Source organism: Fringilla coelebs, assembly GCF_963513975.1.
Source record: "Fringilla coelebs genome assembly, chromosome: 1".
Classification (NCBI taxonomy): domain Eukaryota; kingdom Metazoa; phylum Chordata; class Aves; order Passeriformes; family Fringillidae; genus Fringilla; species Fringilla coelebs.
In genome coordinates this window covers 58,902,288-58,929,620 of record NC_140028.1, presented here as the reverse complement: position 1 = coordinate 58,929,620, position 27,333 = coordinate 58,902,288, and positions in this window count along the sequence as shown.

The window sequence follows — 27,333 nt, the reverse complement described above, 5'->3', positions numbered from 1 at the left end:
GCTGGAGCGTGTCCAGAGGAGGCAAGGAGGCTGGTGAGGGGCTTGGAACACAAGTCCTATGAGGAATGGCAGAGGGAGCTGGGGCTGTTTAGCCTGGAGAAAAGGAGACTCAGGGGTGACCTTGTCACTCTCCACAACTGCCTGAAGGGTGGATGTAGTCAGATGGGGTTGGTCTCTTCTCCCAGGCAACCACTGACACAATGAGAGGACACAGTCTTAAGCTGTGCCAGGGGAAACATAGGTTGGATATTAGGAGAAAGCTTTTATAGAAGGGGTGATAAAGTTCTGTAAAGGCCTGCCTGGGAAGGTGGTGGAGTCGCCATCCCTGGATGTGTTTAGAAAACGATTGGATGTGGCACTCAATGCCATGGTTTAGTTGAGGTGTTAGGGCATGGGTTGGACTTGAGGGTCTTAAAGGTGTCTTCCAACCTCGTCATTCTGTGTGTGTGATTTATTAAGACCAGTATTATAACTAATGTAGCACCTGAAAATGAAACACACCATGCAATCAAAAGGGTAAAGTTACTTGCTTCTTTTGTAAACCTTTCAGCATCCAAAAAGACATGCCTGCAGTACGTCAATAAAATATCTATGAGCTAGACACTTCACAGTAGGGTTGCTTGTCAGTGACAGGGGCTGGCTTTCAATGAGATTTGTGTTTTTCAATCCTTCATAGTGTCTTTAAAAATTTTAATTTGAGGCTCCTAAACTGATATTGTCTGCATTATGTCTCTGTCCTGTGTTTGTAAACTAATGATTAAATGCCCAAAGATATTGAAGAAGTGACTGTGAAGCCTTTATTAGGTCAGGGTTTGTGGTGTTCTGAAAATGCAAAATAATGCAATAAAAGGCTGTGTATTTCTTATCCAATGCTTAATACAGTTGCTTGACCCCAGATAACTGCTTTTTTTCTTCCAGGTAAAGTATCATAAAGAGTCTGTTATGTCTTTCCCCATCTATTCTCTGCTAATGGACTTGAGTGAAAAACATGGTTCCTTAAACTGATTTCTTTGTTTTGTGTGTGGTAAAAATAGTCTACAACACATTACTTGAGGTTTATCGTTCACAGAAAAGAATAACAAAGTATCTTGTAGTTTTCCGAGACTGTACACCTATTATTGTGCTTGTTACAGTTATTCAAGCATGACAGGTTTTCAGCTGAGGGGTTTGGAGACTTTTTAATGCTTGAGGATTTCAAAAAGCACATTCAAGAGAGTTTCTCTGTTAGCTTCCACAGAATTCAGCTGATTGACATTTCTAGAGTGTTCACATGCAATTACACTATGGCTTTATGGGATATTTCATGGTTCATGCACTGAGTCAATATTCTCTGTATGTTGTTAAATATTGTAGCATCAAAACTAAGCATATATTTGAGTCTTAAACTTTTTCTGTCTTTATATGACAAGTATTGGTAGGGGGGAGAAGTGCTCTCTTTATATATCAAAGATTAACTGCTTCTCAGTCCAGAAAAATTTTTAGGTTTTTCTTTTTTTTTTTTTTTTTTTTTTTGTTCCCATGATGGTCTTCTGCAACAGTTATGAATTGGCATTGCCTATTTATTCAGAGTTTTTAAGAACATTTTAAGTCTCTATTATATGCATTTTCCAATGTGCATCTGATGAGCTTCTTACTCTTTCGTGATGCTAAAAGGAGACATGGAGACATTCTCCAGGATAAGCTGTTACACTGTGCTGCTCTGTGCCACCAGTGAAAGGTGGAAGTTTCCATCCAAGTGTTCAGTTACAATTGATTAGGTTAATCACATTGGGTTAACTCTTTGGTTACACCTGAAAGAGTATTTGTCATAATTAATTTTTAGGTTGTCTTTTACTTTAGTATAATAAATGTTGGATTAATTTCAGGTATCAAAAATTGATTTGACAAATTACAGCTGTAACTTGTCCAGAAGCTGAAGACAGGGATCACCATGAAGGATTTTGGGCCCATTTTCCTCACACCTTGCCATTCCTTTTGCCACTGTGCTCCCCTTTGCTTAGATCATGTTGCCTCTGCGCGCGGCACCTCCCTGGAGAGCTGGGAATGTGATAGGTCCAGAATATGTAAAATGCACATAATTTAATACTGCTTGCAGACCACTGTCAAAAATCTAAAACCATTTTCATAAATTGAGTTGATTAATGCTGATGTTAGTATAACTCTACTTCATTGTTTAGCACTTTGAAACTCAGGTGCTCTTGTATGTAAATTCAGATTCAGGCAACTGAACAATTTTCTTCAGGCACTGCTTGGACTAAAGTACCTTGAACTGAAGATCATATGAATTGTAAACTTAAAAGCAAGGCCAGCTTTTCATTTTGTTCAGACAGAAACAACAGTGAGATTTTAGTGCATGGCTATGGACTCCTATGAAATGGCCTCACCTATATTAAAGGATCTCAGTCCCAAAATAATAGCTGTAGAGCAGTCCTCATGATAGCTTTTGTAATGAAACAGCCATGTTTTTCTTAAATTTTGAAGTAAGGTTTGCTAAACAATCTTATTTTTTGCCCATGTTGTACTATCGCCTCTCCTTGCTATTTTTATAGGTTACTTGTTTTACTTTTTAATATTTTGCCTGAGGCAGAACATGCAAAAATGTCTTTTTTTTTCTTTCCTTTGTATCCTTCTGTCTTTTATATGGACTCCTTCCCTGCTTGACTGTGCTCCAGCTTCCCTTTTACCCTAATCTCTATAGTTCACAGCCATTCATCTCTAACATGTTTTCAGAATTGCCATCACATCACTGTTTAAACTTGGAACTCTCCAGGTTGCTCAGGATATTTTTTGTAAATGATATTTTTTGTAAATCCAGTTTTGATCCAGTAAGTACTAGCATACAGCTAATAAGCAGATGCAGGAACCAAGATAGGTAAATTCACAATGCTGTTCCACTAGAACAGAAGGGGGAAAAGCAGCATATACATTATGTAATTACAACAGCTTTGAGCTAAATGTTAGCCCTTTTATATTCAGAAACCCTTGTTCCCTGCATGGGTTATACAACAAATCATTAACCTAACAGTGGTATTCTGGAATCCAATTTGAATTTTGCTATCTATATCACAGTTGCTAATTTCCTTCATTAGTCTTTTTCTTGTATTTTTCTGTTGAGAATCTTTTGAAGTTCATGTAGATTTAACCAGTCTACTCACTCCTCTGATCTCTTATTGTCATTTCCTTGAAGCTAATTAGATTTATCTTGTATTATATCTTCAGAAATTCCCACTGAAAATTGGAGCAGTTTGTGTATATCTGAGCTTCCTTTTCTTGAAATATTTTCTAGGCCTAATGTTGTATCAAAAAAAACCCCATTTCTTATTTCTCTTTGATATAATGATACTATATTAAATTTGCATGGTCACATTTGGGAAAAACCCATTAAAAATCTCCTAAGATTTTTAAGAAATGTCTGGTCTCAGGAAGAGAAATCCATCATTATAGGGAGTGCATGACAAGAGTATCACCAGCTGTCCCTAGCTCAGTGGATATCATATAATAACATAGAGATCTTTAAAAAAAGAGAAAAGAAAAAAGAAAAAAAAACTGTATTATTTTTTAAATTTTGTAGTCACTAATAGTTGGCTTTAGTTGCAGAGGGTAGCAACTCATAGCAAATCAGAGAAAAATTTCTGCTGTTCATGTATCACCCAAGATGATGCAGGAAACAGATTAAAGAATAAGTTACTGTAGAGAATCAGGACTTAGTGGAAAATGTTTTTTTCCCATCCCATGGACACCTACATGTTCCTGAAAACACCAGTATGAACTGCTGCATGCTAAGTGATTACCTATTTAACACCATCCCTTGTTTATTTGATGTGATTAATGGTTTTCATGCCCCCTGAAGACAAGTAGGAGAGTAAAGCTTTGGGAGATGACCTCAGGGACAGACAAACTAACTGTACAGAAAGACTGGTAAAGTTTTGCAGGCACAGAGTGTGCTGTTGTGATTACTTATAAAGAAAAGTCTAGGTCTAGCCCTAGAAAGCTGTGGGAAACAGCTTGCAGGACACTTTTTTACTAGTTTGTTTGTTAACAATCTTTTTCTGTCCCCGTGGCTTTTCTGTGTCTTGGCAGTGAAGGGCCTTGGGGGAACGGCTCCCTCGCGATGAAGAAAGACTGCTGCTCTTAAATGAGGCAAGCATCAGGCCTCCGTTTCCTCTCTCCTCTCAGTGCTGAGCATTTCAAAACAGCATTCAGGTGAATTTTCTGTGTATGCTCTCAGACTCAGATGCAGAGCTGAGCAATTTCATGTCTTCAGTGCACAATTCAATGATCCGCTTTAGCTTTCAGTCCTTATTTTGGACTTTTAATGACAGGTGCATTCCTTAATAAACAATTTCTTTTTGTTCAAATATTAAACTCTTGTGTCATACTTTCTGTGCAGCCTAATGGTATTTCTTTGGCATAAGAAATGCTGATTTTGGAAAAAACTATTGATATCTGATTTTGCTGTCTTAATGTAAACAAATTGAAACTGTTGATCAGTAAAAGGAATGCTTTATTTTCTGAATTTCCTGATCATATTATTTGTAGAAAAAGATTTTTTTCAATGTAAAGTCTCTCATCTCTAACTTCAATATGATTTCTTTTCTAAAAATATCTCCTTTTTAAAAATTCTCTTCACTGCAGGCTTACTGTAAATTTAGTGCAGTGATTTTAAAGTTCTTGTCCTTATTTTTAAGGCCCTGAATGGCTGTGGTATTTGACTCATTTTCTTTTCTGCATTTTCTAAGCTGCTAATTACAGTCTGAATCATAAGGTTACTTTTTTTTCTATACTGTAATTTTGTGAGTCACGAAAATTTTGTGAAAGCTCTACCCTTTTAAAGATACTGCAGGATCCTTCCTTGCTGCCCACTTGGTGTTCTTATTTAAATATAAGATTGAAGAAGGAAGTCTTTGCTGCTACTTTTAACTCCATATTTAGTTGTACATGTTCAGTACTTCATAACTTTGTTTTTAAGGATGATGTGTTTTTCATAGTTAGTAAGTCCCCTAAAGTATTATATGAAACATAAAATGTGTAGAGTAATAAGATGTATGCAGTGCTACAGGCAAAAGAGTTCAATAAATTTTCTTTTTATGCTGCTTCAGGTAGAGTAATATGAAGTAAAACTAATTCCTGTATTTCCTGTCATTACCATATTTTTCCAATATGTTTTTATATCAGAGAATTGTAGAATATTTTTGGCTAGAAGGGACTTTAAAGTTCCAACCTACCTTCCATGGACAGAGACACCTATTACTAGACCAGGTTGTTCAAAGCCCCATCCAACCTGACCTTGTGCACTTTCAGGGGTGGGACATCTACAGCTTCTCTGGGCAACCTATTCCAATGCCTCACCACCACTGCAATAAAGAATTTCTTTCCAATATCTAATCTAAACCTACCCTCTTTCATTTTAAAGCCATTCCCTCGTCTCTCATCACTCCAAGCCCATGTAAAAAGTCCTCCCCAGCTTTCCTGTAGTCAACCTTTAGGTAGGGGAGGGTGCTCTAAGGTCACCTTGAAGCCTTTGCTTCCTCGGCCTGAACAACCTCATCTCCCTCAACTTATCTTCACAGGAGAGATGATCAAAACCCCTAAGATATCTGGACATCACAGCTGTCCTCTGGACCCTCCAACAGGTCCATGACCTTCTTATGTTGGGGACCCCAGAGCTGGATGCAGCACTCCAGGAAGGATCTCATAACAGTCAAGGAGAGGGGAGAATCCCCTCCCTTGAGCTGCTGGTCATGCTTCTTTTGATGCAGCTCAGAAGACACATCAAAAATCCTGAATAGTGTATGTGAAGCACATGCTTTCCTTATGCTCATGTAGCTCTCTCTCCTAGATTGTGAATACTTTTACAATTATCATATTGAAGCTAAGAAAATTTTCTTAAAAAAGCAATATGACTTATTGGCATATCCTAATTTTTGAGGTCTTGTCCTGTCATTACTTCTTACGCACAAAAATACTGGGATATATTTTCCATTGAAAGAGAATAAAAAGTGATAGTTTTTAGAAGCAATTTCCACAGAAAGCTGAAATGCATATAGAAAGAGCAAGTTTAAATACTGCTAGACACTAAAGAGGAAGGCTTCCATTTATTTATGTGAAAGACTGCTGATTAAAACCACACATACACCTAAAAAGAAGAACAATCCTCTCGCTTTTGTAAATAGGAATTTTAGCTATTCTTCCTCTCCAAGAGGACAATATGTTGACAATATGCCTTAATTTCTTAAATCTGACATGAGACCGCCCAACGGCGATATGGGATATGGCTCCAACGTCTAACACAGTATCTGTTGCCACTCGAGGAATTGGCACTGATGCTCTAGGTTGCAACTTAATTTTGTGTCTTTGATTCAACATTTTTAACAACAACAATTTGTATGTTTTAGAGAACACAAAATTACATTTTGCAGAGATCACGTGATACGTTGGTTGAAACAAAACAGCATGTTGGTTAGTAAATGGTACAATAAAATTTAAATGTCCAACAAGTCTTGGAAGAATCTTCCAATCCTATTCTTTGACAGAGATGATTTTCTTAATTAAGTCTCTGTTTTTTATCCATTGTTCATCAGGAATCCAGATTGATGTATCGTTGATCTTTTATCCTAAAAATCTAATGTCTCTAACAAGTTCAGGTGTAGCTTTATCATAATTAATACTTACGCCTACTGATTGGAGAAAATGGAATATAAAGTTACTAGCTGTAACAAGGTAGTGATAGCTTGGGTGGCAGAGCAAGGAGTCAACCATATAAAGGAAAGCTCAAATGTTAAACCTTTTAGCAGTTTTGGCTGCGAGGATAGTGCTGAGGAGATGGAGGAGAAAAGGGCAGAGACCGACCCCCACTGGAGCTCTTCTAAAGTAATAGACATGTTGTCTGTCAGATACAGCAAGCCGCAAAACACTAAGAGGGTGCATAGGAATATAATAAAAAGCCTGAGACACATCCAAGGAAATCCTGGATACTGCCATGGGCAATACCCTTGACAATGCTGCAAGGTTTGGTGCCCAGTATTTTGGAAAGGACAATGCATTGTTACCCCTGGAGAACTGAGAGAAGTCCACCACAAGTCAGTATTTCTAGAATTCTATTCTATGAGAAAAACCCTGCCAGTAGGCCTCCGAGGATAACAAGTATACAAGGATAACAAGTTCAAGGATGTGGCCATGATCTTCCACGAGCACCCTTCTGCCTTCAAGGAGGAGGAGGAGGAGGGGGAGCAAGGTTGAAATCTGGTACCTTGGTGTTGTTGTCCTGACGTCCTCTGGCTAGGGCTTCTTCTGATGGTTTGACAGAAGACGGACCTGTTGGTGGTTCTGCAAGGGGTAATGGCTCCTTTGGTGGGGCAGAGGATAAGGTCTCTGTGCTTTATTTTTTCTAGGTCCTCCTCCCACCTGGCTGCATCCTATTGCTGGGGTGGACTTCCAGGCGGGTTGAAAAATCCTTGAGGAGGCAGTGGCTTGCTCAAGTCACTGTGCCCTTGGCCATGTGATGCTTCGGCCAGTGGTATGAATGTGGGGATGAGTCTCACCAGTAGACCCCTGAGCCCCTCTGCCTGTCTCTCTGACATTGATTTCCCGTGAGAGGCCCCCATGTTGTTCAGCAAGGAATTGTTGCTCCCAATGATTAAGGCACAAAGGCAACCTTTGATCTTGTCAATCACTTGTACAAGATTCCTGCCTTGAATAGTTTAGTAAAATATTGACCTACGATTTCAGCATGTTTGCATTCGTTCCCTGGGTACTTATCCTTAACTCCTTCCTCTCTTGGAAAGCAGGAGATGCCCTTAGGCCAAAACCTAGCCGGAGTCAAATATCTCCACATTCTGACATCAGGAATCTCTTGTTTAATTTTTTCCACATCAATATCTGTGGCAGTAGTGTCAGATACTTTCCAATTAGGAGGGATCTTCTACGAGACGGCGTAGCAGTTCTGTGACAGGAGATTTTTGATTTAGATTTAGATTTTCCTTTCTTTCCGTAGGTGGTTTTAGTTTGAATTCATACCACTTTTGTTCTATATTGTGGTCTACCTCTTCTGCTACGTCCACCTTCTCTTCTAGGTCCCTGAGACAATTCATGAGGTGTTGGTGCCACTCTAATGCTCCTAGTGATTGCTTCAATGGTTGGGACATCACGTCCTCTGAAGGTGGTTGGAGTTAATAACCACGTCTTCCATTTTACCACATATTCTGCCACAGCAGACTCGCCCCAAGTGATGGCATTAATATGCCACCACAGCAAATTTGCAGCCCTATTAAATGAGGTCCTTTGCTCTTTATGTTAAGTTGCAGCTACTAAATTAATCTGTGCAGGTATTGAAATGTTAGGAATTTAAGATCGTGCACCTTCTAATAACCTATCAAATAAATCGTCATAATTTTCTTGGAATCATGTTGTCGTCTAAACCTGATGGTACTAGTGTGTTGTCCTAATCCAATTGTCTAGCAGCAACTGCTAATTTACCTATAGCTGTTGCAGTGGCCAAGAGGTCTCTGATTAATTCCAGATACTGCTGGGCCCACAATACATGCACATTCTTCTTTGAACCAGAATCATAAGGCTGTAAAACAGTTTCGGCACACAACACTAATTCATTTATTTCAGGAAATAATTCATCAGGTAAAGTATCACTACTAGCAAGAGCTTGAGTCACTACAGGACCCATGTACAAGCAATTAACAAAAGCATCAGAAACATTCAAAGGCCTACAAGGCACAGCATATAGCAACAGCAATAACAAAACGTCAAAATACCTTGGCTGAGCTCCATATGGAGGTGGGAGTAATCCTAAACCTGGCATAGCCTGTATGGCAGATTTAAGGGCTTAGCGAGGTGGGAGTTTTAAGACATATTCTCATAATGGAAACCTCAAAGTTACCCAAGAGGAACAGACCCATCTCTCGTAAAAGATCATGTTAGGCAACTGTGTGGCTATTAGGAGGCTTAGAATACTGGAAAAGAGTAAAGGAGAGCATAGCAAGTGAGAAATATGAGTGTTCTGTCTTGAATCCTGCTGTCACCAATTATTGTAAGCCTTACACAATTATGAATAATTTGAAATTTCTCATTCCTAAAACCAATGCCTAAGGACATTCTGAGAAGTTAAAAAAACTGTTCAAGTTAACAAGAGGCAGAAGACAAATCATCAGAAGACAAATGTTCTCCCAAGTGTTTGAAAATCAAATATTTTTAAGTTGATCTTGGAGAGGAAGAATCATTTGAATTCCTATTTATGATAGGGACGGGATTGTTATTCTTTTTAGGTGTACGTGTGGTTTTAATCAGCAGTCTTTCATGAAAATGAATGGAAGCCTTCCTCTTTAGTCTCTAGCAATATCTAAACTTCCTTGCTCTTTCAGCAGGAAAAAAGATTAAATATATGCATTTCAGCTTTCTGTGGAAATTGCTTCTAAAGACTATCACTTTTTATTATCTTTCAATGGAAAGCATATGCTTTTTAATCCTTTTCTGTTAAAATTTCAGTTCCTTCTTCCTACCCACTTTCAGAAAAAAAAGCCTTGTTGCAATAGCTGGAATACCTGAAAATTAGGAAAAAGAAGGCACAATGGGTTTTTTTTCCTGAGAAAGTATGGGATTCCCAGTTAAGCCTCCTTTTTAGAAGGAGCTGTTCTCTATCTTAAATTTTCAGTATCTATTACACTTAAAAAAGTAGGAGCAAGTATATTATTCTTCACTTTGCTTACTTAAGCTTAAAAGCCAGAATCTCAAGGACTGTTTTTAACCACTTGAGCTGGCAAAGCACTGTGTAGTTGATTATTATTCAGGTCCAATGGGAATCTTTTATATCAGTTGCACATTTTCACTCTTTATGAATTATTTCAAAAGGAGAATGAAATCCAATTTGAAACAGAATTTCTTATAACCACATAATAATTTATCAGTCTTATTGACATGTATTTTGCAAAATAATAGTATTGTACACAGGTTCTGTGTGAGCAAATAGAATTACTGCTAACATCTTTTTTTAAGGTTCTTGTTGTACACTCTCCCCTCAGTCAAACACTGTTAGCTCACCAATCAATCTACTTGTCAAAAATGTTATTCTTTGGCAGAAGAGACTGAGAAGTTTGACAAAGCACATTAAGTTGGTGATGTTGATTAATGCTTTTCAGTTAGTAGCACTTTGTTGAGCACTATAAATTAAGAATTTTGATGACAGTTGACTTTTCATAAATTACATACAAGAAGAGCTTATCATTGCAATTAAGCAATTTATTTTTACTCTCTAAGATTTGTCATGACTCTGCTTCATATAAGTTTCTTTTCGCTTTTTTTCCTTTTCCCTTTTTTTTATTTTAAGTGTCAATAGCATAACTTAAGGTCTCTTTGAGGAAAAAAAATTAAAAGAAATAAAGAGGGCAAAGAATCTTGATTCTGAGAGTTTGTGGGTATTCCTCATTTTCATCAAAGGCAAAGAACTGTAGGGAGAAAAGTTCCAAGAGATGTAGGCATTTTTGGTGTTTTTTGTATATCCCAGTTGTCAGCTTCCCTGAGTAATTTGGAAATGTGAAGAACTAACACGCAGGCAATGGTCTGCAAGAATTTCTTCAATAATTCCATGGAATCCAGGAGATTTTCTTGCTTTTGACTGCATTTTCTTCAATGTGTTCTTCAGTATTCTTCATGAAATTGCATCCCCAGAGTCACCAAAAATTAATTGCTTCTATAAACACCATACCTACAAAAAGCACCAGATTTCTAGGGTGTTTTTAATACACATTGATAGAGATCTTGTATAGGGCTTGCTATACAAAGTATTACTGAAAACCTTTCAGGTAGTTGTTTCACAGCAAGAGCCAAGAACAATGCTGTCCTACTGCTTCTTGGAAACATGAGCTTAGCTTAAATGCTCTTCATAAATTGGGAAATCTTGAATGCTATTTCTTTGAATTTTCCCTTCACAGGCTGTGTAGGAATGAAGAAAATATTTGGGGAAAGGATTGTGACTGAAAACTTGGAAGAACACAGACTTCTGTAAGAGAAGAGTTTTCACGAAATCAAAAATTTAGTACCATTTCCTATGTCCAGTGAGAAGCATTCCAGAGGAAGCAATCAGTTCCTTGACTGACTTCATCTCACCCACCCAACATCACCCTTGCAGTCAAATAACAGAATCCAAATAGTCAAGCTATATCCAGTACTAGCAGTTACTTCTCTCGTGTCACAGGAAGACACTGCCTTCTAACCATCTTAGTGGAGTAACTTTTTTAATGCTGATTTTTTCCCTTCCCCTACCCTTTGAAATACTTCTTTCCAAAGTCACAATCATAAGTGCAGGCTTATGATGACTTCAAGTGAATCAGGTAGGTAGCCTGTACATTAAGCCACATGGAAGCCCTATTTGCTCCTTGACCAAGCAGAGGAGGTAAATAATGCTTTGGCCCTTGAATTTCTGGAAATTTTAAGTTGTTACTTCTGAACATTAGGCTAAATTGCCAATGTACACATAGCAGTTTTTCACAAAATAGAAACATTTTCTGTATACGCATATGTTATAAATTTACTTGCAAAAATGTGTTGCTTTTGTTAACATGCAAATCAGTAGATACCTTAATTTTTTACACTTCTGGTCTGAGTATGTCTATATTTACCTAACTAGAATATATTTGGAGCCAAAATGAAAAACATCTGCGAGAAGCACTTGTCATACTGAAAGCACAACCATGGTCTGAAAAACATGGAAGGGAAAAAAATTCAAGAAATTGCTAGTGATTTGAACTTCAAACAGAATGGTTCATATAAACAAACTTAGTGTGACAAATTTTATTCAATGAACAAGACTGGCATTCACAGTGTAAATTCCTATACACATGATTGCAAGTGTTGCTTAATAAAAGTGTAATTTAATATTAAGATGATTGAATCACTACTGAATTTGAAGCAAAAGGTTTAAGGCTGTGGAGGGTTGACTTGGGCCAGCTGCCAAATCAGTCACTCCCTCTCTTCAATTGGACAGGAGCAGAAATTGAGATGAATTAAATATGAGTAGGGAAGAAGACAAGGAGATGACCTTCCAGTTACCACCATAGGCAAAATAGAAACAGTTTGGGGAAAACGTGTTTAATGTATTGCCAAGGAAAACAGATTTAAACAATGAGGAGCAGAGGCAAAAATTGAAACTCTTTCAACCCCTTTTCATCCTAGGCTCAAACTCCTTCCTTTTTTTCTGACCCTTCTGCTCTTCCCCCTGCTGAAACATGCAGGAGAAAATGGAGAATATGGGCAGTGTGTTCAGTTTTTAACAATTTCTCTCTGCTGCTCTTTCCTCCCAACACTATTGCCCTGCTCTGTTTTGGGCACCACAATTCTTGAAGATAAACCTGAAGTGTTTGGATACTTCAGAAAAGCTGGAGTTTTTAGGACAAGCCTCCTCCAGTGTGTGCACTTTACAGGCCCCAGTTCCTTGAGGGAATATCCACATGGGGAACTTCTTGGGCTCCAGTGTGGATATCTGCACCAGCATGAATCCTCTCTTCCCACTGGTGGGACTCGTCTTCCCCACCCTGGTCTCCTCCATGGGCTGCACATAAAATCTTCTCTGATGCCTGGGGCAGCTCATTCTCCTTCTTCCCCACTGCTGGTGTTTTCAGGGCGACTTCTCATACTTTTGTCCCACTCTTCTCTCTTCACTCTGAAACATTTTTTGATCTTAAATGTGTTTTCCTAGAGGTACCACCAGCTTTATCAATGGTCTTGGCTGTGTCCTGCTGTGGTTTTGTCGTGTAACTGGTAATGTCAGGCATCTATCCTCTTCTCCTGCAGTCCCCTGGTGCCAAAGGTAAAACAGCTCCTGTGAATTTCAAATTTTTAATATAATTACCCAAGTACTATCAATATGCCTATTTTACTTACAGATGAGTGAAAAATTTGTTTATGTATGCATGAATGGCTTCATCTGTGGTCATTGCTATGGGCTCTGCCTTGGAAGGAAAAACAAGGAGCAGCTTACCTGACTGAAACTACCATAAGATCTTAGTTAAGCATGTAAAGAATGTAAAGAATGTTAGTTAAGAATGTAAAGACTTGAAATGCAATTTAAAAAGAACACGGGGGCTACCACTTCTAACTTTTCTAACTCCAAATGTTTTGTTTTGACAAATAGTAAGTGTTCCATTTTCCTAACTTGCCTAGATTTTATAGTATTTCATAAGAGGAGAAAGGAGACAATGGTGAAAAAATGGCAATAGGTTTCTAGTGCTTCTTTACTTTTACTGAACCCACTCATAGATTAGTTTTTTATCCAAGTACTAATGAAGGTAGGTACTCCTATACTTCCAAATGTAACAGCAGAGTTAAAAAACAGTAATGTCTAAGACTGCTTTGGTAATCATACGTTTCACCTGTTAAATAAGTGTGACACATTCCCTGTAAGACAACTACTGATGTATCTCAAGCAATGCTTTTAATTTCAGTATTCAGGCTCCCAAAAAGCCTGAGAGTGATTTAGCATTTTTCAGGAAAAAAAATTCTGTGTTGATTTTGCCACCACTTTAATTTTTCCTTTACTTGCTTTACCAGTTGTATAGTTTGGTATTTGTATTCTTTTCTGTGGAAAAGAAGCATCATTCTTTGCTCTACGTATTTTAAAAGTAAATTGAATATACTGTTGAGAATAATGTAGTGCTTTTGCCCCATGCACTTTGTCACCCTAAAATTTGGATTTTTTTCATTGCCAGGCTGTACTGTATCTGTATTCCTCAAACAAAATCTCTCCTGGTGGTATGCTGACCTTCACTCTGGCTGCAGGCAGAAATATTAATTAAAATTGAAAAAAAAGGAATAATATTCTTTTCTTTTCCATTGTTAATGTCTACTTTTTCAACAGCTTAGGATTTGTAGAAATGAAAATAGACAGTACTTGAGGCTAAATCTTCTGTGATGCTGCAGAGTGCTAACAGCACAGATGAGTATAGTGAAAGCTTCTTTCTGCTCACTTGCTGTGTGTGTAAACCACAATGCTGAAGATATTGTTCAATTGACAAGCCAGTTAAGTCGCTGATTTTCCTGTCGTGCTTGCCCCCTAGGCTGTTAACTTCTAAAAATTATTTCCCTGCAGAACTGCACAGATATATTTTCTTACGTCACGTTATCTTATGGTAATTGTTATGAAGCTGGATTAAGTTCAGCTTTTTGGAGGAAAAAATCAGATTAACTGCCATTTCTTGAATTATCTCCAGTTCCCTGGAATTCTGTAATACCCTTCAATTCTCTTTTAAGTGCAGGGTAAAATGAAAAGGAATTAGGAGCAAGAGATACATGTAATTAAGGTCCCATTGTGAGTACATTTCTCATTATGGAATTAAAATACTAATGTAGATGTCTAAGCCTGAAAATTAGGTTATTAAGCATTCTTTTTTTTTTAATCTAGCTGTAAAAGTGTTTTTGTTCTTTTTCTGTTGTTGTCACTTTAACTTTCTTTTTGAATGAATTGTTATTTTCTCCATCTGTCCTAAGGGAAAACCATTCTTGATTTTTATATCCTGAAAACTACAAATTTCTGTAATTTCCTTTGCAGTGGAACATATTACTCTGGTGAAAACCCTAGTGGGGTGCATTTTTATAAAGGGTTTCCTTAGATTTCTTAGTGTTCTTTTCAGATACATAGCATCAAATCACTGAATCACAGAATCATCAAGGCTGGAAGAGACCTTCAAGATCATCTAGTCCAAGCATCAACCCAGCACCACTATGATTGCCTCTAAACCATGTCCACACGAGCCACATTCAGACACCTCTCTACTTCCAGAGGCAACAACTGCACCGCCTCCCTGGGCAACTTGAAGCAGGGAACCATCTTTAAGGGGCTACATGGACTTGTGATAACACCAAGGTTTTTATTGATATTTTCACACATTTAAATGGAAGAGTAGGCTCTCAAATTGCTCTCTGCCTTGGCACAGAGTTAGAAACTGTAAAATCTGTCCACGAGGCTGTTTTGTGACAACAGCTGGAGAGCTGACATTTGTGCTATTCCTCAGCTTGATGCCTCAAGATCCCTTGATCCCACATAGCTACTCATGAGTCGGGTGTTCTCTACAGGCTCTTTACATCAAAATGTATCAGAGAAAAAGCTAATTATGTTCTATCCTTTTCCATCAGGCTCTCCACTGCACTCTTTTTAAAGATCATTTGAAAGCAGTGCGCAAGATGAACAGAGCCACATAACATAGCACAAGGCTTCGGAGATCCAGGAGAAGGTAAGCAGTGTGTGCTAAAATGCCTGAGTTTTATCTAAAATGGAGTGAAAAAAAACACCAAACCAGGTGCAGACCGGTAAAGAAGGGACTAGCTGTGGTCAATTTAAGAAAGAAATGGAGATGACTAAAAAGCTTTTAAGAAGACCTTTCTCATTTTCTAAGTGTTGACTTGTATGGGGATGTATCAGGAACAGAGTGGGGCATCTGAAAATCAGCTGTGATGAAGATAACCCTGAAAAAAAATCATTGTTCATGAGTTTGAACTTGAGAAGTTACTCTTTAGAGTGGCTGGTTTTTAACCTTTAGGCTGTAGCAGTCTTCATGATGTCCCTGAGCTAGGCAGAATTTCTTCCATCTGAGGACATCTCTTCGTAATGTCTATTTAAATAAAATTTTAACATAGAAGTAGTGAACATACTAATTTTTCAGTAGAGTAAACTTCATCTTAGCAAACCCAAAGGCTCCTACCCTGACAATTTATGTCTAAACATGGAAATTACAGAGAGAAGGCCTGGGGAAAAACAGTGCCACTAATTCTGAAGTGGATTAGATATTTAAAAATATGTGCTTCAGCTCCTGCCAGGTGGTCTTTGCACACTGTATGCACCAAATAACCCAGCTGCTATCCCTGCAGAACTTAATTTATAATTGTAATATTGTTGATTATTTTTGAATGTGTTATATAAGTTCTCCATAGATTTAGACTCAATAAAAGAAATCCATGCATTTAATTACTACTCTGAAAATATGTATCAGTTAATTCTATGATGTACTTAAGCCACACTTAGTTTACATAAAAATAAAAGCATACTTTTAATACCAATAATGTCAAAGCATACTTTTGCTAAGATATTAGCTATATATTTCTTTGATGGGACATGCTCTTTGTATAGGGTTTTTTCATTTCATTTAAACCTAATTCTCAAATGATTCAGGAACAGGATTAAAAAATATAATCGGTAATAAAAATAGTTGTTCAAAAGTTCATGCATATTAAGGCTTCCTATTATGAAGTGTTCTTAGGATATCTTAATTTGCAAAATGAGAGCAGCGGCTCAATTTACACTGAAATTTTTAAGTATTGAGGTCATTTTTTTCCTATGTTTAAAATTAGCTGCTTTTAATGTTTATAATATGAGAAGAAGTATTTTTTCCATATTTGAAAAATGTCCTTTTTATTAGAGGGTAGCTTTTAGGTTAAAGAACAGTTTAGATCTACCCATTCTTTGCCTTTCCTTTTCTCTTCTCATGAAATATTTACTCTTCTAGAAATATCTAACACCATCTATTTCATAGTGACAAGCTCTGAAGACTTAAGTTTTGAGTCTTGTTTTGCACAAGGATTGAACTACACCTGTGATCTATGTGCCAATACAGGTTGTTGAATAAACGAATATCTCATAGTAGTTTCTCAGCTGAATCTGATGAAAAAGTGACCTCCAAGTCAAGGAAGGGTGAGAGGAGAAATGACTTTGACATGCAGCCAAGAGTTTGCTGCAGGGAGCAGATTCCAGAGAACGCCACAGTCTCTATTTTACTAAGAGATCAATGCAGATACTTTAGATGGTTTAATGGGGCCAAAGGGGCTGGATAACAAAGCTTATTTTAGTATTATGAATCCACTGTAACTACAGGTTTCCTCAGAAAAGGTTTATTGCAAAGGAAAAGGCCAACAGGTACATTATAATCCCATGAAGAAATTACAGTAACAGGAGAAGGATTCATCATGGGTAATTACAGTTGTTAAACCAAATTCTCTCTTCTGAATGCATACAAAGTAGATGTTTCCATATTCTCAATGGTATTTTAAGTCCTTATTAAATATTAGCCTTGTAATCAAGCTGTGACTGTGATTTTAAAAAATGATGGATTTTTTCCTTTTCTTCCTTACATCTCACCTGAAGTTGCTTGGAGATGACTTCAGATGTTTCATATAGTGTCTCCAGCTCATAGTCTCTGAGAGTTCAAGTCCTTTTATATGTATTCAAAGTATTAATGAGAGATCACCACTAATTCCTCCAGGTTCAGATTCAGTTTTAGGCAAATTAGTAATTTGATTTACAAACCCCTAAATGTAGCATCTCATTAAACTCATTCAGGTTAAATCTCTGTCCATGCTTGCAAATCTGCCTAATTTCCTAGTTTTTCCTTGGTTTCTGATCAACATGCTGCAAGAATTGTTATACTATTTCACTTAAGAATTGGAGGCATTGGTAAGATATTGAACTTGCCCAAAATTACGCAGAAATAATATGATGGAGGAGATTTTAGAAACTGTTTTCTCAAGTTTGTTTTCTTTGTCCTTGGGCTTCTCTCTTGAACCTTTTAAATTTAAAAATATGTATCAGTAGAGCTTCCTGCCCCTTCCCCTCCCCTCTCCCCACCTCTTCACATGGATTTTAATCTATCTGTGGTATCAACAGTACATTTTTGATAATTTCTTCTAAAGAAGTCTAGTACAGGACATGGCAGCTTATACAAGACCCATCTTAAATTTGTTACCAGGTAATTGGAAATCATTTTATGGCCTGTATAATGATATGGATGTGGAATGGGTGTTTTGTGATACTTTCTAAGCTGAGCAGCAGTCAGACAAGTAGCTGAGATGGAGTGTAAAGTCTTAGTGGAGCACTTCAGTATTTATTATCTACACATGAGGGAGACATAGAGCTTTATCCTATGTCAAGCAATTACTGTTCCTATTATGATTAGCAGAGCTGTGTGAAAATAATGAACACTTTAAAAGAAACTATCTACTTATTTTCATTATAAGATTCAATTATGAGAATGGAAAATCTGATTCAGAGTACCTTAGATTTAGATGTCAGCTTGCGTGTATATTGTACTGCATGGCCATAGCAACAACAGCAAAGTTCTTCTTTTTCACACTTTCTAATCCATTTCTTAGGTTTTTAGATTTGGATGTAGTTGCAAGCTAGATGAGTGTATTGGATTTGTGTGTCAAGGTTTTGGTAGTGGGGGGCTACAGGGGTGAGTTTTGTGAGAGGATGCCAGAAGGTTCCCCCTTCTCCAAGAGAGTCAATGCCAGCTGGTTCCAAGATGAACCTGCTGCTGGCCAAGGCTGAGCCCATTGGTGATGGTGATAGAGCCTCTGGGATATGGATATTTAACAAGAGAAAAAAAAAAAATGCAGTACAACAGCAACCAGGAGAGGGGAATGAGAACATGTGCAAGAAATTGCCCTGCAGATACCAGGGTCAGAGTAGAAGGATGGGGAGGAGGTCTCCAGAGCAGAGGTTTCCCCAGGCTGTTGTGCAGACCATGGTGTGACAGCTGTACCCCTGCAGCCCATGGAGATCCATGGTGGAGCAGAGATTCATCTGCAACCCATGGAGGACCTTACACTGGAGCATGTGGGTGCCTGAAAGGAGTTTGTGAGCCTAGGGGCAGCTTGGACTGGAGCAGGCTCCTTGCAGGATCTGTGGCCCGGTGGAAAGAGGAGCTCACACTGGAGCAGGTTTTCTGGAAGGGCTGGTGACCCTCGAGGGGATCCACACTGGAGCAGCCTGTTCCTGGAGGAGTGGACCTTGTGGAAAGGACAGCGGGAGCAGTTAATGAAGAACTGTAGCTGGGGGAAGGACTCATGTTGGAGAAGTTCATGGTGTGCCCTCCCCCATGGGAGGAGCCCCACGTTGGATAAGGGGAAGGAGTGGCAGAGAGAGTGTATGATGAACTGGCAGCAACCCTTATAAAGCTTTTGCCATATTTTCCCCTGTTCAGTGGATGGGAGGGAGTAATAAAGTGGCTTGGTGAGCACCTGGCATTCAGCCAAAGTCAACCCTCCACAGTGAGGTTGCTCCTTTTCCCCACTCCAGATGGTGATATACATCCTCATCCTCTCATTTGCTGAGAGAGACAAAATCTTCTGTCTCTATGCTTGCTGCTTTTGTGTGAAGCCATTGAGCTCTTGGCAGAGCATTTCATCTTTGAACTTGACATTTCCCTGCCCTTCAGGGGAATGCTGTTGGGCTGATCTTGTTCCACCAATGTGCCCGACTGCTGGCTTAGTGTGTCCCATGCAGAGTCCTTTACATCATTATTTGGTGAACTGTTAATTCCCTTTGCACTACCAGGTCTACTGCAGGATTCTTGCATTGATTTATAAAGCCTTCAGTTTGTTAGGCCATGCTATCACCCTGATGAATCTCTTTCCTGTGCAGCATTGATTATCTGACACCTGGTATTTTAGGTTTTCTCAAAAGTAAGTTGCATTCTCTAGAAACTTTTCTCTATGTAAGCTGGGTGGAGTTTCATTTTGGTCCCTCACATAACTATAACAAAAGAAATTTCTTCTATAGTGTTAAATATCGCCATTAAAGTTCACAATTAAAAACCTTCTCAAACTGGCACTTGGTACAGGTTCAGAAATATGGAATTTGACATGGCAAATGCCTTCAGTTACAAAGAGAGACCCAGAGTTGTTAATTGTGAGCAAATCTCCAAGTAAGAATGCCTATGAAAATAGACATTCACAGCATCTGTGTAAGCAGAAACACGGAGTGATTAGGGTTTGTTGAGGGTGCACCATAATTAAGAAATTTTTTGGAGGTGGCAGCAAGGCTAGGAAAAAAATCAGCACACAAAATCAGTTTTTCTATGGATTTTAAGTCCTTACTGGTCACATCAAGGAATAAATAGATTTCTGAGTGATAATCTTTGTTCAACATTAAATTTAGAATTGTACACAGAGGAATAACATTGTAAAATGGTTTTGGGGCCCTAATTCAGGATTAAATATTCAAATTTATAAAACCAGAGCCAAAATTCTGTTATCTTATACAAGAAGGGAAAAGGTGAGTTTTGTGCTGCTGCAGTTGGGCCTTATTTGACATTTCATTGTACAACTATCATAGGGCTCTTACCATTTGCAGACAGCATGATTATTTGTAGAGATTGTAGTAACAGCCAAGAATCCCTTGTTGTGAATTATGACACTGCTTTGAGATGTCAATAGGATATCAAACAAGAAGTTTATAATTTCTTTTGGATAGGAACTCTATGAGCGCATTACATTTTTTCCACTAAAAGGAGTCACAGGTAAACATAAATAGACTTAGAGAATGATTTGGGTTGGAAGGGACTTTCACAGATCACTAGTCCAAATCCCCCTCCCCCACCAACTTTCCACTTCACTCCCTGCCAATCCTCTACCCTGGTGGTGGACAGGGACATCTTCCCCTAGATCATGTCACTCAAATCCCTGCCTAGCCTGCCTTTGAGCAATTCTAGTGATGGTGCATCCACAACTTCTCTGGGCAGCCTGAGAAGTTGTGGATGAAGAGAGACAAGAAATAGCTCCACTTGGTCATTACCAGAAGTGCCAATTGTAGTAAAGAATATAGTTGTATATATGGTGAGAATGATGAAATTCCATTTAATGGTCTATAGCCTTGCCATCTTTAACACTTGAATAAGAATTTTCCAAACAAGTTCTTTCATCTGTCTTTCATCTGGTTATTATCTTCCCTATTATTTTCACAGCTGCAAAATTATTCATCTATGTCAGAAGGTAAGATTAAGGGAAGAATATATTTTTCCAAATATTTCCAAAACAGACAAACCCTATCTGACTTCAAAATCCCTTCTGTTTTGTTTGAGTTATGAATTTTACATACTTACATGCTCTTTGGTTGTTTCCTAATGTTGCTTGCTTTTAAAACCTCTTTTTCATTTTTTAAAATATTTATCTGCAGGTGCATTAAATATATGGTGCATGCAGAAAAATGCACAATCATGTATGCTGAAAAAAAGAAACCTGCACAAAACCATTTTCAATAGGTTGATTGTGTCTACCGACACTCAAGAGTGAAAAACATGAAAAGGCACTGATGCTTATAAATAGTGCTGGGAAAAATAAGCTGCAACTTAGCACTTCCTTCATGATCACCTCTAGATTTCACATTATATAATAACATCAGGATAGTTATGGATATTCTGCCTGTGTGCTCTTAGTTTTATTGTGTCAGTACCATCTTCTCTGAAATAAATTAAATCAAAGGAAAAAGGCAGCTAAATTAAAATATTTTAAAATATTGCTTAATTAGAGATGATTTCACTGTGAGATACTTATCATTATATATACCTATCATTATACCTGCTGTTACAATATATTTTAAGAATATAATAATATTTCCTTAAAAAGTCACCTACTGAATATTTCGTGGCAATCTTAGCTGCTATCATTTTTCTTTTATATAAGCAAATATAAGCAATTTTACTGAGTTCTAATGGGACTTCCTGCTGAGCATGTGCAATCAACATAATTTTATTTCCTATGCCAGTGTGTTTCATGTTTACAGTTCAAATAAAGCTGTCTCTGTCTCAGCAGCAGCATTAAGGAAATTGAGCCAGTATGCATGTGGAAAAATTGAACTAATTTTTCAGAATGCACCTTAAAGTAAAAGTGTAGTTAGGTATTTGAAAGGCACTATTGAAGTTCTATGAATGTTCCCCGTGCTAGATGTTGCTTATGTGCATCCTCAGGGAGCTTTGAGACTGCTAAAGGACAGAATGGAGAAAGGAAGTGATAGGACAACTAATTTCCAGGTAATCATGAGCTCAGTGTTCTGAGATGATTCCAGAGAAAAGCTTTTAAAAGAAAAATCAACCCTGAGAACCAAATCCAGGGCATATGCCTAACGTCTGCAAACCAAGTTATTTTGAAACATGATAAATATTTTAATTAAAATTGAGTTATGCATCCTGCATTTGCTTGCTGCAATACAGAGTCACTATGAGGACTTACTGCATCTTAGAAGCTGAAAGCTAAGACTTTAGAGATTCATGGTTTTATTTTTTTTTACCCAGAGACAGCTAAGTTAATGTACAAGAAAAGACACATTATCTACTTAGAGATGCTAATTTTTAAGCTATTTTCTTTAATCTGAATGGAACTGATAAAAAAATATTTGCCTTCATAAACAGCAGCACAGACATATGGTGAAAAGGTATTTTTGACCAACAGCACCAGTGAGGTTGGCACAATCTGAAGAAATAGTGCTTGCTAATGGACTAATTCTGCAGAGGCAGCAAAGAGTGCAAAGCACTTCTTGTTTCTCTGAGCTCAACAATATATAGCAAGAAAGGCTTACTCAGTTTAAATAACCTCTGCAGTGGGTTAATTAAAAATAGATACACAATATCCAGCCAATTCCTTCCATCTCCTTCTCTGGTAACTTCAAAATAATATTGAAATTACCAATATCTTTATAGAAAAGCGTTGATTAAATGGTTTATACTGCCGCTGGAGTCTAACTGGTATGAATATAGAGTTAAGAAAATTATATATTAATTATGAATTTCAACAATTGCTAGTGATGATCTCTGCTTAGAGTTCTGTTTGCAAATAAGATACTTTCATGGTGGGAGTTTTGAAAAATATAAAAAGTAAAGGGATACCTAAGGTGGTATCATTTTTGATACCTCTCTTGAATCTTAAGTTTTCAAAAACAAGTAGAAAAGGACATTTCAGGAAGTTATGACCATATTACCTCCCAAACACACACACACAAAAGAAGGAATGACCTTCTCTTTCTCCCCTCTCTAATCATTGCAAAGTTTGAAAACATCTCACGAACTGTAAAGCTGGCCTTTGGAATATCTGTTCAGTGTCATTGTTTCCTAAGACTGCAGATTTGCAAACAAGCCTGTTCAGATTTGTACACAAGAATGACATTTGGCCCAGTGTGCTCAGACCGTCTGAGGGAATTAGATGCAAGACTCTACACACCAGGTTATCATCCCCTTAGGAAGAAAAGGCTCTGATATACCAAAAATATTGATAAAACATCACTCTATGATGCCTAAGAATTGACTTTTAATGGAAACAGAAATAAAGGAAAAACTACCCAGGAAAAAGGATTTCTAGGAAAAATATTATAAGTTATGTGCACATTACTTATACAACACATGTATAAAAGATGGTTTCCACAGTAGAAGAAGAAGCTTTCTCATAGCATAAAATTAAATAACCTCATTTTTTGGCAAAGGTTGATAGCCCAGAAGCCCCACCATATATTTTTTATGGAATTCTTAGTTTCCAGGGAGGATATCTGTTTTTCTTATCTGTTTTGCAGAGTATTTCTCACAAAGAGGGACAGAACATGCATGCTTTTAATGCAGCAGGCTGAACCTGCCTGGTTCACACCAATCTGGAATGTTTGATCCATCTGAGAAACTTGTGAATTGAACATTATCTGCCTTTTTGCAGTTCATGCCATTCACTACTTGAAAGGCAGAAGCTGGCAGTCTGATTGACTCCCTCCATATTATGATTATTTTCCTAAGACCAAAATCAAGCTGCTAGGTCCAGAGGCACTCTTCTCACAGCAGGTAACACCAATAAAAGGAGTACTGAGAAGTGATGGGAATAGTGGGTGTGCCAGGTCAGCCACATCATCATTATAGACTTGATGCTTTTTAGCTTTTGTCGCACTCTCCTTTGTCTGACCTCTGAGGTCAGAGAAGGTGGCTGGCATCTCTGCCTCACTCATCATCTCTGACATGTGCCTGGCACGGGCAAATTTACTCAAAAAGGATGCGCCTGCTGTGTTCTGGATTGGCCTGCACTCGTGGGAAGGGAATACGTGCTGAATGTTTCAAACTGGGGATCTAAGAATGTAATCAGTACTCTCTGTACTACCCTGTCTTCTTTTTCACATGGGGGTCCTTTCTTATTTAGAACAATAATCTGTCTGCTCAGAGTACCACAGTAAGTAATAAATTCTTCAGGCTAATCTTGCAAAAGGTATTTTTTTCTTTGTCAAGATAAGCAAAGCAGATGAGTTTGTTCAGAGGGCACCATCATTTTGGAATATCTTGAAGGTAAAAAAAACCTCATTCCTTCCTACAAAAATATTTGCATTCAGGGTGCTGAGAAACATTTGAAATAGAAATGTTTCCCATTAATTTTAACAGAGAGAGGAATTTTTCACTAATCTTTCTTCCTTCAGCTTCTTTTCCAATGGGTTGTATGGTTTCGAATGAAAGATCTACAGAGGGGACAAAGGCAAAGGGTTTGTATACAAGTTTTTTCTTTGTGCTCATGATGACTTAGACATTTCCCTACAGATAAAGCTCAAAATGAAAAAATGTGTGACTTTTTTGGATCATCCTGTGAATTTAGTCAAAAGAGTCTCTGTGTTTGTGCCCTCTGGGAGAAGATTTTACAAAGCCTTAATAAATCATGTGCATGCATCTTCACTCTTCACCTCTAAGACTAAGCAGAGCTGTTCCTTAAGTCCCTTTCTGCTAGTGCATCTCAGTAAGGATTTGAAATGGTTAGGGGCTTTATTTAGTCTGCATGATATACTAATCTAATTCCTTGATTAGTGCCTTTTCATTTTATCAATAAACATTACTTTGAATTCCAATTAGGTTTTTCCATTGTGGAATAGTGAGAAAAAATATGATGCGTTTCAGTAATGATGGTAGTCAAATGAAACAGTGCATTCCAGGTGGAGTGTCAAACAGAAATATTTACTTTAACAGCATGTTTAAATTTTTTTATTATTTCATGTGCATTCATTTCCAGAAGTGTGAACATACACTGGCAGATCCCTAGTCTTTCTATTCCCAGTTATAAGCTTGGTAAGAAATATATGTACAAAAAACTGTTTAGCAGCTACTTGGTTATAAGAAAGGAACACTTCCATTGTTACCTGCTGCCTCAGAATTGACCACTATTTTTTTTTGTTTGTTTGCTTTTGTTTTTAATTTGGCTGGCTACCTAAATTGCAAGAGAATCAGATACTTTGGAATGTTTTCATGGTGCAGACTTGTTAAAGTGTACATCCTCCTTTCCGACTCCAATTATACAGCCTGAATCATTGTCATGGAACATCTTAGAACAACAAGAGTTACCAGTGCCCCCTGCAGTTCTGATTAAAAGAGGAAAAGGTGTTTGCTGGTTTGTGGGATAAGAAAGAAAGATGTAACAGGGACAAGTTTAATTGGGAATATTGCATTTTTGTAGTGAGTCTGTCCATTTAAAGCACAAATGATAAGTACATCTTTTGCTTAGAAGACAAAAGATTTTTTAAGAGGTTCTGGATAAAGTGATCTAAAATAATCACAGTAATATGAAGGCTAAAGGGTGAAGAGGGATTCTGTGATAACAAATCAGTATGATTTGCTGTTGCTTCTAATACCTCATAATGAACTATGGTTTCTTCTTGCTCTCTTCTGGTGAACATGATTCTTCAGATGTTGAGTTAAATGGATCCATGGTTGGTTGACTGTTGAGTGAGGCTCGCTGTCTTCTCCAGAAGATAAATACAGGAGAAAAAGTGCACTTAGTGGTTATGCAGAGGTATTTCAGCTCATTGCTAATCAACTGTCTGGAATCTTGGAGAAAAGCCATGCTTGTTCACTGCTCTGCCTGAGCTGAACTACCCTGCAGAAGGAGAGGCTGTTTCTGGCAGGAAGCACTGTTCTATGGGGAAATATACTCCATTTTTCATTAATCTGAATTCCTAGATGGCTAAGTGACTGAATAACCTGCTGCCACTGATCTCTTTTAGTTCCTCCTTGCACTGGAATTAAAGCATTTTTCTCAGAACTAGATGTTATCTGGAACAAACTGAAAGGTGTCTTGTGCCACTTCAGGCTCTCACCAGCTTTGAGAGTCAATAACTATATGGTCAGATAGATCTCCCTTGACCTTATTTAGATATATTCTATTTTGACTTGGCCCCAGACTCTCAAGATTTTACCTCAGCCTGTTTGGGTGAAATGTTTTACGTTATATTAATAATCATTCACTGGAGTACATAGATTAAAAGACACAAAAATAGTTGCAGAGCTTTATATTAAAGTGATTAATCTGAGCAATAAAATCACCTATTTATTCATGTGGATAAAGTCATGTGGCAGATTTGGTGCTGAGGTACTCTCCTCAGACATAAAAAAGCTGAGATCAAATACTTGTTCAGAGATCAAATCAAATGTTTCCCATCAGGCAGGAAGGCAGCACTTGGCATGATCTTCAAGACAAGTGCTCTCTTGCCTGGGTCATGGGGCAAGTATCTTCATTTCTGTGATTCTATTCTATGACTGGGATGCTGAAGCAAAGATCAAACACCTGCAGGCATTTCTTTCTCAGCTAGCACAAGTAGTTTCCTGTCACCTCTCTGGCATTTGTGGAGCCAGTGTTTCTAGAAGGGACAATTAGTCTAACTTCAGGCTGTAAGTTTTGACTGGCAATACAGACCCTTTGTGGATTTAGTTTTCACAATCTCTTCTTGTCATTTCCCAGAAGAAAAATAGAGGGGGAAAAGCACTTTTCAGTTTTAGGATTGTTGTAAAAATATCTATGTGGAAACTTGTGTGATATTCAGATATTAATGTAGTTACAAATATCTAAAGTAAGACTGAGTCACCAACTATGAACGTAATATGACTGTTATTTAGCTTTATGCATTCATGCTAACCAGCTAGAGGAGAATCAAAACCACCAAATCACCACAAAGAAATCATCCATGTCTGAATCAGATTCTTTAGCCAGTGTAGGTGGGGATTGTTAGCTGGGAACATTAATGGTAACTTGTTAGGGCACAAGGAAAACACAATTATTTTGTGCTGTAAAAAGATACATGTGACCATAAAAGTCCTAGCAAAGACTTCATGGCAAAGGTCAATATTTATAATTTAATGTAACTATTGGTGTTAACTTCAGGTTATGCATTTTTTAGTAAACGTTGAGTATGTTGACATTATTTAATGTTTTACCTTCAGTTTGAGGGACCGTGTTCTGTTCTTAAGCTTCTGCTCTGATGATCGAAGATATAAAAAAATCTGCTTTCCTTCCTTGCACAGCTAATTCTATTAACTTCAGCAGGTCAGTTGGCATGAATCAGGGAAAAGATTTTGTATGATTTCTGTTACTTAGATATTAGAGAAAAAAAATTTCTGTTGCTTAGATATTAGATATTAAGAGAAAATTATTTTCCTATTTAATAATTTCTGTTGCTTAGATATTAGATAGTAAGAGAAAATTATTTTCCTATTTCCACACATAATTCTTCTTTTGAAATTGATAAATTTGCTTTTTATTAATGGTAAAAAATGCAGAACAGTTTTCAGG